Raw genomic sequence first — 12,029 nt, forward strand, 5'->3', positions numbered from 1 at the left:
CATATATATATATATTATTTTTTTTTTGAAAATGCTTATTCTGATTTTAAGGTAAATCCTAAGTATTCAGTTATACTATCTGCAAATCCTTTAAAAGATTAATAAAAGATATATCTCCACTTGGAAAATATAGGGAAGAGAATATGATTACATTTGCTTTTTGATAAACAATAGCAGTAACTATGAAACTTGTATATATACAACATATTTTAAAAAATCTGCCAATATATAAATGGATGAGATTAAATAAAGTGTCGTTTGTGCAAAAATAAGAGAAAAATACATTTTGCAAACAATTATTTAATTCTTTTAGGAAAGAATGATATCATTTTCTTTTATAGCCTTTAGCTTAGTGGTATAAGTAGCTCTGCTAGCAAGCCCTAAAAATGATTTGTTCTCACTTTAGATACATACTGTTCAGTAGTAGATTGCAATAAGGGAAATCATTTAATCAACTGATGACATGCCCAAACCACAACACAATGAGTACTCATACTCCATCCATAAAATCCAAGTTCCATCAGCTCAAGGACACATGTTCCCTAGAATATTTTGATTAACTTTATCTCTTAAGTATACAATAAAGTAGTACAGCCTTGACATTTGACTTATCTAAAAATGATTCCATCTGAATGAATGCTTGCCATTTTAATATCAGAGAAACCTTTCTTTCTAGAAAATCAAAATCCAGGAGCCATGAATTCCCTCTCTTTGAGAGTAATATAAAATATTTTAATAGAAAAATGATGTTCCATAGGTTCAATCTTGTAAACAGTAAGTATTGAAAAGGAAAACCTAAACAACATGATACAATATAACAGCAAGACAACAAATAAATATATATCATTTTTAATAGAAATTCACACCCTTCAATAACTGATGTTTTTATATAATTTAAATAATAACAAGAGAACTTTCAGACTTTTTCAAGAAGTTGCCTTTTTCTGTATGGCCATGGAGATTTTAATGGAGGCAGAAATGGTTCTTACATAATATTATAGCTTCTAATAAGTATATTAGAAACTTGCAACATTACCTTTTAACAGTGTGTTTAGTAATATATATTTTCCACATTTTCACTTGTTTTTCTTTCAAATAAAAGACTCCTCATTTAACAGCAAAAGAATCAATATAGTATGTTATAGTAATAAAATAATTTGTGAGCCTAGATATGAGCAAAAAAGGTCTCCTTTTGCCAAAATATGGACCATAAATTCTGTGCATGGATACTTATTATGTATGAATACCCTAGGATACTCATTCAGATTTTATTTACTTTTGATTTTATGTAGAGTTTGGTTCCCTGGTTTCAAAAATCAAAACAGATTTTGTTGTTATTATTTGGTTATTTTTTCACTGATGGCTGTCTCTTTGTGACCCATTTTCAGTTTTCTTTGCAAAGGTACTGGAGTAGTTTGCCATTTCCTTTCCAACTTATCTTACAAATAAAGAAACTAAGGCACCAGTGTGAAGTGATTTGCATAGGATCACAAAACTTTAAATGTCTCAGATCAGATTTGAATTCAGTAAATTAAGTCTTCTTTACTCCAGGCCCCAATTTCTATCAACCATATTACCTAACTGACCACAGAGTATATTAGAAGCAACAAATTGAAGAAAAGAAAAAAAGCTACTATAATCAGTCACCCACATAGCAGTGAAAATTGAAACTTGAGATGGCTGAAAAAAGTTATAAAAAAGTAGATCTTGTAAATGCTAATAAACATAATAAGAGTTTAAAATATTTGTTGACTGGCATGATTCAAATATCACATCAATATTGAGGCACTGAGAGGAGAGTAGTCTTACACATATCAATAGCCATTTAGTACAACACATTGTGCTCATGCATTGCCTGAATTATAGAAATTATTGTTTATAACAATATATCAGAACACTGAAAATAAGTTCATTACATTCTTTTTAAAAGCTAGAAATATGTTCAACCAATTCTCAAAGAATTTTCTTTCCAATTGGTAAAACAAATAATTGTATCAGGGAAGTACTCAGAGTTCTAGAAAAATTGGCTATCTAAAACAATTACTTCCCTGAAGAATTTTTATTATAATTTACCTTGTTGTACATTTGAGGGTGGTGGCAAGGAGAAAATCAATTTTGTACATCTTTTTAAAATGATTCCCCATATAACCTTTGTTCACATGCTGATAAGACAACACTATTCTTAGTTTATCTCAATCCATAAAATAGGCTTTCTGTCTCTTCTTTTTCTAAAAATGTGTGAATAATTAGGTCATATGAGGTCTGTTGCTATACCAGTCCTAACACTGAAGTTGATTAAGTTATGTGATTTTTCATCATTAGTCCTACAAAGTAGTTATGGATGATTGTACTGCTGAGAATAACAAAGTCATTCACAGCTGGTCATCCTGGAACATTGCTACTATGCTATTTATACAATGTATTTCACTTTGTTTTTGGAGGATTTTCCAGGTTTTTTTTTTTTTCCTGAGAGCATCCTGCTCATCATTTCCCACAGAACAATTATATTCCATCAAAAACATACACCATAGTTTATTGAGCCATTCCTAATTTGAGGGTTATCTCTTCAATTTTCTTTTTCTTTCTTTCTTTCTTTCTTTCTTTCTTTCTTTCTTTCTTTCTTTCTTTCTTTCTTTCTTTCTTTCTTTCTTTCTTTCTTTCTTCTTTCTTTCTTTCTTTCTTTCTTTCTTTCTTTCCTTCTTTTTTGCCCTGAGAAGAGAGCTTCTGTGAATATTTTTATAAATATAAGTCATTTTCCTTTTTTTTTTTTAATCTCTTTTGGCATTCCTCTCTAGTAGTGATGTTGTTAGGTCAAAGGGTATGTATGAATTTATATCCCTTTGGGCACAGATCATATCTTTTGATCATTTATCAGTCAGGGCATGCCTCTTATTTTTAACAAATTTGACTCAGTTCTCTCTATGTTTGAGAAATGAGAAACTTGCTTTGAAATTCTTTTTTGCTTTGAAATTCTTTTTTTATAATTAATATTGCTGACTCTATTCCCCCATTTGTTCTCTCCTTCATCTTATCCTTCCTCAAAAGTAGTTTGATACTGAACACTCACTCCTCCAATACCTGATCTCTTTTATCACTCTCCCCCCTTTCCCACAATCAATTCCCCCCTTACTCTCCTGACAGGAAAAATAGATTTGTATACCCTTAATGGATATTTATATCATTTCCTCTTTGAGAATTGGCAAGACTTGGTAATTCCTTCTGCCTCCAGTCAATAGTAAAAATTCTGAGAAACAAAGTTTCCAGATATTAATAATCAAATTACTAAGTAGGATAGCCAATAATTAATAAATTAATGGTCAATGGTTTCTTTCATAACCAAAGACCCCAAGAAAACCTCTGAAACATCTTAGAGCACAATTCAACCCTGATTCTTGGACATTTAATGACCCTCAGTCCCTCCCAAATATTTCATCCTAGAATGAGTAGATGTCAGCTGAGAAGGCAGTCTGGTCATGAGCTATGAGCTTCCTTCAGCAATCTGACCACTCTTATCATTTTTCTCTCATTTGGTGTCTCCTTTATGTGCTGGATTGCCCTAAACTGTAAGGAAGGGAAGCAAAGAGAGAAACTCTTTCTATAAAGGAACAACCTAATTCAGTCCAGATCTCGTTTATTCCATAGATGAAAATCAGGTTCTAGTTTGAGTGGAGCTCAATCTAGATGTCTTGAGAAGATGCCTTAAGAAGAGCTGGAATCCTTATGGTATCTTTAGCTGGAAAGGAGCTTCTCTCTAAGCTGGCCTTTCAAGAGAAAAGAGTATATAACACATTTTTGTCAATAAGCAAATGGTAAAAGATTTTAATTAATTTTTCTCACTTTTCAACTCCTAGTTACCCGAATGGTGCTAGAGTAAGTCATACCACTATGTTAACTGCATTAACAAGTTGATGTTATCTAAAATTATCTGGGCCCTCACTATAACAGAGTAATCTTTTTGCTCTTCTCTGATTGTTGATAATATCCTGAATAGCTGAACAGATAATTCCTTTTTTTTTTCTCAATCCACCCATACTAACTTCTCCCCTATATTTTCTGACATTGAAGTTCCCTTTAAAATTTAGTGAGAATAGAGAGGTCAATCTCAATGATCTCCACAACTTATTGAAAACATTCCCAATCCTTTCTCTCCTATATTTCAGTTTAATAAGGAGAAAAAGCACTTTTCTTCAACAAGACTAAGGTCATCTCTTGTATTTGTTCCAATACCTTTCCTCACCATCTCTTCATGAATAACAACAGCACATGCATATACATATATGTACATGTACATATGTATTTTTACACATGTGTAGCACAGTTACCATACTTTCTATACAGCATTCATTGTTCCTGCCAGGTTCACATGCAACTTCAGCATTACCGTCAGGTAAATCATAAACTCTAATTCTGCTAACCTGTTATTTTGAAATCACTTCTTACTTCTTGTGCCATTTATATTGTTCTGGCTGCAGAACTTGACACAAATTCATTCCTATGCTTGCTTCAAAGTTTCTTCAAAAAATGAATGGATGCCCATTAATTGGAGAATGGCTGGGTAAATTGTGGTATATGAATGTTATGGAATATTATTGCTCTGTAAAAAATGACCAGCAGGATGAATACAGAGAGGACTGGCGAGACTTACATGAACTGATGCTAAGTGAAATGAGCAGAACCAGGAGATCATTATACACTTCGACAACGATATTGTATGAGGACATATTTTGATGGAAGTGGATTTCTTTGACAAAGAGACCTGAGTTTCAATTGATAAATGACGGATGGAAGCAGCTACACCCAAAGAAAGAACACTGGGAAACAAATGTGAACTATCTGCATTTTTGTTTTTCTTCCCGGGTTATTTATACCTTCTGAATCCAATTCTCCCTGTGCAACAAGAGAACTGTTCGGTTCTGCAAACATATATTGTATCTAGGATATACTGCAACATATCTAATATATATAAAACTGCTTGCCATCTAGGGGAGGGGGTGGAGTGAGGGAGGGGAAAAATAGGAACAGAAACGAGTGCAAGGGATAATGTTGTAAAAAAAATTACCTTGGCATGAAAAAAAAAAAAAGTTTCTTCAAGATACTTCCACTAAATGTCATCATTACTTTCCCAAAAGCAGCCCCAACTTCATATATAAGGAATATTGGATAAATGGAACTTTGACAATGTTATTTGAACCTTGGCTCATTTGTGGATTATTACAAATCGAGGTCCTTCCATTTAAAAAAATGATGATAAAATCTCATATTTTCTCATGCTATTGATATTGTCTAGAATATGCTTCAATATCTTTGAAAATCAGTCCTCCAGAACTTAAAAAATTGTGTATTGTACCATAGGGTTAAGAAATTTTAAAAATAGGAACTGCTAAATTGTAAATTAATGTGACATATTTATTATTGTAAGAATGAAAACTAGCAATGACCTTATTCATTTTCCCTACTCCTTTCCTAACTTTCTTGATTTCAGAAACCTTCTTCTCCTAAAAGATGCCTATATCCAATGTAGCCTTTTCAACTTGGATTTTCCCTCTGACTTTTGAGGCTCCTCTTGTTAGTGACAAATTTCTCCCAGAAAAAGCATTTTGAGGAAATATTCAAACAAGCTATGTTACCCCTTCACTTCTTGTCCCAAATCTCCTCATAATGTTTCAGAATTCTCTACTCTTCACACATGTGGGTATCTTATCTGCTCATTCCTGGTTTTTCCACTCTTTCCTTTTCACTTGCTATATTCCCAGAATTTAGCAAAGTGCCTGGCAGATAGTAATCACTGAACACTTAATAAATGCTTGTTCTATATGTCTATTTATCTATCTCTAGAAGCCAATATTTTGTGAATAATTATGGTCAGTCATTCATTTTCAAAATAATTCCTTTTGCAAAAAAAAAAAAAAAATGCTTCCCATTGTTAGACTCATTAGCTGTTGCAAACCTTGAAAAGTTTCCAGGTATCTCTCAAGGAGTAATTTAAAATAAAACTGAAATACATTGCTCCAAGTTAGTGTCAAATACAATGCAGATGTCAGCTGCAATATCTTTACAGTAACATCAGTTCATTCTCTTGCTAACTCTTAATACTATAACACAGCATAAAAGTAATTTAAGGTCCATTAAAAGCATCTAATGGGATGATTATATAAAAGCAATCATACCATAACAAAAGAAGATGCTATTATTCATTGGAACACAACATGGTCTGTTATTAAATTGTGTGTGATGGAAAACTAACTCCCAGCTACAGTACAGTACTGTACTTTCTTTCATCAGGACTGGTTTTATGCTGAAGTTAAAGGTTAATTCAACTATTACTGACTTTCTCATCTGAGTTTATTGAGTGACATGAAGATAAAGTTTGGTGAAATATGTACATAAAAGCATACACCCACAATCCACTACAATGAAATTACATATCACTTTTTGCCCTTACTTTCATTATTGTTATAAGCCACCACTTATCATAATTTATTAAACAGATAAAACACATATCAGATTGGCTCTTCATACCTACAGTAAAGAATGTTGATGCACTTTCCAATGTAATTCAAAAGAAGTCACAGATTATAAGGATCAAAGAAAATACAGTTTTAGAGTGTCTACAGAATAACATATTACCTAACCTCATTTTGCAGATAAGAAACTGAGGCTCATAGAGGTTAAGTAATTTGCCACAAATCATAAAAGTAATATGTCAGAGGCAGTATTTGAAACTAATTCCTGACTCCAAACAAAGTTTTTCCACCATGAGGAAAAAATAAATATTTAGTTCACTTTTGATTGTTGGAGTATTACTGTACTATTGTATATCAGCAAACTGCTAATCATGTTAGCTATATTAATCTGATAGCACTTTTGCTCACATTTTGGTTTTACTATTAAGTATATATTTACTACTTGGGAAATCAAGGCTGTTTGAGCAAGGGTACTCAACAAGAATAGGTAACATTGACTCATTGTTTTCCTTGACCAAAAACAAAGAATACATTGAAATAAGGGGACTTTTTGGATAAAAAATCTTTCATAATGTGGCAGAAATAAAGATCTAATATCAAGCATATGTAGTGTTATAATTCTTGAAGATACTACTATCCTTATCAATGGCATAACCCTTTTTTAAATCCACTGACTCTAGAATTTTTTTGGGGGGGGGTTTGATATAGTTTTCTAAAGCATGGAGGTACAAGTGGGATAGGAGAATGAGGGCTAAAAAGAAAATCAGAATTTTTACTTTTTCTAGTAGTATGAATCAGCAAAAGTTACAAATATAAAACTGTCGTATTTTATCAGTAAATAATTATCCAATATTAATCAAGATTTTAGCAATAGGTAAACATAGAATTTTCCAATGAAGGTCTCAAAATAAGGGCATATTTTAGAAATAAAGATACAAACATGATCGGCAGCACGTGAAGTACACACAGTGAAAGAAAAATGTTAGATCTAACATCTCCTGCTTGGGGTAGATTTTATATCTGGACTACAACTTGAATACAAATCTAGAAAAGAAGGAATTCCATGTATTGCCACTGAGGACTATATTCATAACTACATAGGCTGCCAGGAATCTAGAACAGTATCTTAGGAATTACCAGGCATTTATACTCTTTTTGAATTTCATTTTTCCTCTTTTGTAAATTGAGTTATATGGGAATCGTGAGAAAGAACATTTTGCATAATATTCTGATGACACATTAAAAATACAAGAGAGATGGAAGGGTTTATATAGACATATAGATATAGATAGATAGATAGATAGATAGATAGATAGATAGTTAGATAGATATCTGGTAGTCGGGGCCAACTGTAGGCAAGATATTGAGGTAAAAGCAGTTTCGGCGTGCATCCCACCTCTCCTCCTGTGGATCTTTCCCGCTTAGTCAGAAGGAATGTGGTATTGTGAATGAACAGCTTTCTGAGCATCATGAAAACTTGGTTTCAAATCCCGCCAGTGGGGCATTTACTGACCTTGTGATTCTGGGCACTTGTCAGAACTTCTCACTGGTTCAGGAAACTAGCAGTTACAAAATTATTGCATATTTGTATTGGTAAAGGAACTTTCCCACATCAGATCCAAACTATGTTTCTAGATAATTTGTGTAACATTATTGTCTTATAAAAGTTAGCAAAATACAAGCTTAACTGACTTTGAGGCACCCTTATGCTTTTGCAGAAAGAGGGAATAAAACACTTCTAGAACTTACATTCATGATAGTTTTATTTTTTCCTGAGGCAATTGGGATTCAGTGACTTGCCCAAGGTCTGACACAGCTAGGAGGTATTAAGTGTCTGAGGTCACATATGAACTCAGGTCCTCCTGACTCCAGGGCTGGTGCTCTATCCACTGCACCACCTAGCTGTCCCTACATTCATGCACTCTTAAGAATTATAGTCCAAGTGGAGAGCACAATTATGCAGTTCTCACTACAAGGGAAAGGATCACGGAAAGAGCTAAAAAAAAAAAAAAAAACACAAGCAAAAACTGAGCATGAGTATGAAGTTTTGGATATATAATATTTTGGTTATTGCTATTATTTTTCTTTTCTGTTATTGATCTGCAGTAACAGATAGAGGGAAAGGGACAAGGCTGGCATGGCTGGCATTGACCATATGACCGGGCTAAAGCATTTTTGGCACTGCTTTTGTCTTACAGAGTAAAGCTAAGTGAAGTAATCTATTAATGCAATCAGTGCCGCCTTCATGGCTGGAAGAAGAAATGAAACTGCTGAGAAAACAGTACTGCATTCCTCATGAATAAATGGCCAGATATTTAAATTTGGCATTTTAATTATTTAAAATTATTTTCTTGGTATTTTAATTAATACCAGAACAGATATATATTTCAGTTCTAAATATTTTTAATATGTATGATCCCTTATTAATAGACTTGATGGTACAGCAAGACTACATGACATTAGCCCTTGCATCAAATGCTCTATATGGATTATTAGGACAATTAGATGCAGGGGAGGGAGTTCCCTCCACAACTCATATAGGGCTGAGTTATAAGGAATAGAATTTTTACATGTGTTTTGATTATTATTAATAATGTTCATATACTTCTCAACAGCAGAAAATAAATTAAACTGGGATTGGGTCAACTATCAACCCTGGTCTTAGAATTATGATTAAGAAGATATAAGTATTAAAGGACACTTGGTAAGGAAGGGACCTGAACCTCATTAAGGTCACTCCACACATTGTCCTTTCCCCACAAATTCTCAGAGAGGGGAAGAATAGAGTAGCTGAGTAGAGGAAAATTACATTTCTTTAGTGACTAGAAGAGGATTTGGGGGGTTGATTACTTCTACTTTCCCATGTTTAGGAGTATCAAGGAGAGGGCTTTGTACAGAAACCTGCGAGACTACACTAAATACAAATATATATTTTGCAAAATATCCCTTTCCAATTTCCAGTCTGATTGACTCATTGCTGAGAATGGTATAAAACAGCCATTTGATATGTAATTGATTGACTTTAGAAAGGAAAAGGAGCTCAGATAACTAGTTCCCTAGTAGTGATGAAGGTGAGATGGAGAGAAGTATATTTTAATTACTTCTCAAATGAAAAATAAATATTAATGAGAAAATAATATCTAAATAAGTGTATAGTATAGTAGGAATGGAAGATTGAGAAATTGGCTAAGTTTAGATCTGGAGGCATATTTCTGGAAAAAATGGATTAAACGGAAGGGGGAATTTCTTAAATCAGTAACAAATTGTAATGTAGGCATTCAAGTAGCACAGTAGCTAGAAAGTCTGGCCTGAAGTCAGGAAGACTCGTTTTCCTGAGTTTAAATCTGGTGTCAGACATTTGCTAGTTGTGTGACCATGGGCAAGTCACTTTAATTTGTTTGCTTCAATTTTCTTATCTATAAAATAAGCTGGAAATGTAAATGGCAAACCACTTTATTATCTGACAAGAAATGGTGTCACAAAGAATACATATACAATTGTATATATACAATTGAAACAAATGAGTGATAACAACAAATTATTCTAAGCTTCTTTTAATGCACACATATGAGGAATATATCCATTAAAGGAAATGATAAACAAATTTTTATAATATTGGGAAAAGTTAAATTAACACTACACTGTAGTAGGAATATTTCGATACTATAATAATAATGTTCTGCTCTTTGAAAAAAACATTCAAACACTATACTTTGATCAAAAATATTATAGTACTTTCCACTGCTTATCCTTGATCTATTTCTTTGTTTATTTAGGAGAATTTTGGATCTTTCTACACTAATTGTGTAATTTTGCTCAAGTTATGATATTCAATTTCTTCTTGAATATCAACAATATAATAACTTTTCAAACTCTGGAAAGGAAATGTAATGCTGTATTTCTTGTTAAAACCCAAAAATCATTTTTACTACTGAGGATTAATTTTCTTGGTTGTCTCGAATGCTGTCAAAAGATTTGATTATATCATCTTTTTCAAACATAGCTCAGTAAAATACACATTTCTACAATCAAGATGAAGATATTATTTTATTATAAAAGTTTTTCTCATGATTTCAGTATCAGAGCAAGAATCTCTAAGAGGTTTGTGGCATGTTCAGAAAGATGGCATTTTACCAAAGATATAAGAAATATGTGTTGCCTTGTGCAACATTTGGGATTTATACTGAAATGTGACTTTAAATCACTCTCTTCCTTAACAATTTCCATCTCTTCAAATGGACTGTTTGCCAGAATCAAAGGGAGTGCCTTTACATAAGTTGAAAGACTCCATATTTTATACCGACATGACAAAGCTCCAAAACACTTGTTTCTTGATGGTAAGATATACCCTCCCACCTGCATTTCTCCAGATCATTAAACAAAGGAACCAAAACTATGTAGAAACACTATTTCTGAAATGCAAGAAATTGAATTGTGATTGGTATATACAGTGTATATATGATACTTTTGAAATGATTATGCAATGACAAGATATTTTATCACCCCAAATATGGTATATTTCAAAGATGTATTTAATGTGGAAAACAATTGAAAATAAATGCTATAGTTTTGTGTTGAGCCAGCATTTAGACCTCTACATTTCTGTGTGTACTCTAAGGAAACAGAATAATCATTTAATTAAAAAGGTGTAGATATTATTACCACATAAAATATAATGAGATCCTTATGAATGACTAAATGACTCAAAAAAGGAAAACTTCAAATTAGTCTGAAGTGTGTTAATAGGAACCATTTTACCACTCAATTTGCATTCATTTTCTGAGGATTAATCCTGAATACAAGAAGCTTGCTTTTTCAGGCATAGACATTGTGACCACAAATAACTCAATTGACCTTTTAAAGACTTGCTTCTGAAATGAGGAGTTGAAGAATTGCCTTCAGTGAAATGATGTTAATTGTAGTTATTAATGGATAATGAAGAAGAAAAAACAATCTCATTGCTAAATATACAGCAAATGTGCAAGAATATTTATAAAATTGGCTGCCGAGCTCATGCTCCGATATAGTTCCTTATAACTTCTCCTCCATAAAATTTCCAGTTTCACAGTGTATGCAAAACTGAAATACATTTTCAGGGCATTAAAATGTCGACATACAGTTAATTTACTTTCTTGTTAAGTCTTAAAATATATTAAATACAGGATTTGCAATATGAGCAGCTTTGAGAGAGCATTTACAGAGTAACAGTTCCAGGCTAAGTTCACCATAAAGCATTATATTTTGGTGGTTCACTGTTAAATATTGATATTTTAAATGAGAATGTTAATAAAATGCCATGGGGGAAGAATGGAGAAATGGGAAAAAATTACTGGAAAATTTTTCCAAAAATATAGCAAAAGCATGCCCTATATAACCTAAAAATGTCAAGGGAGAATGTTACAATTCACATTTCTGCCTTAGTCTAGGCTTGAGAGATCAGATATTCAAGGAAGTAATTATGCTTATTTAGAGCAAAATTTTTCTTCAAAGATATGAACAAACCAAAGGGCAGTTAAAAAAAATAGCAACACATTCATTAATAGGCAACTGAAAGCATATTCCTTC

The sequence above is a fragment of the Antechinus flavipes genome, chromosome 3, assembly GCF_016432865.1.
Source record: "Antechinus flavipes isolate AdamAnt ecotype Samford, QLD, Australia chromosome 3, AdamAnt_v2, whole genome shotgun sequence".
NCBI lineage: Eukaryota > Metazoa > Chordata > Mammalia > Dasyuromorphia > Dasyuridae > Antechinus > Antechinus flavipes.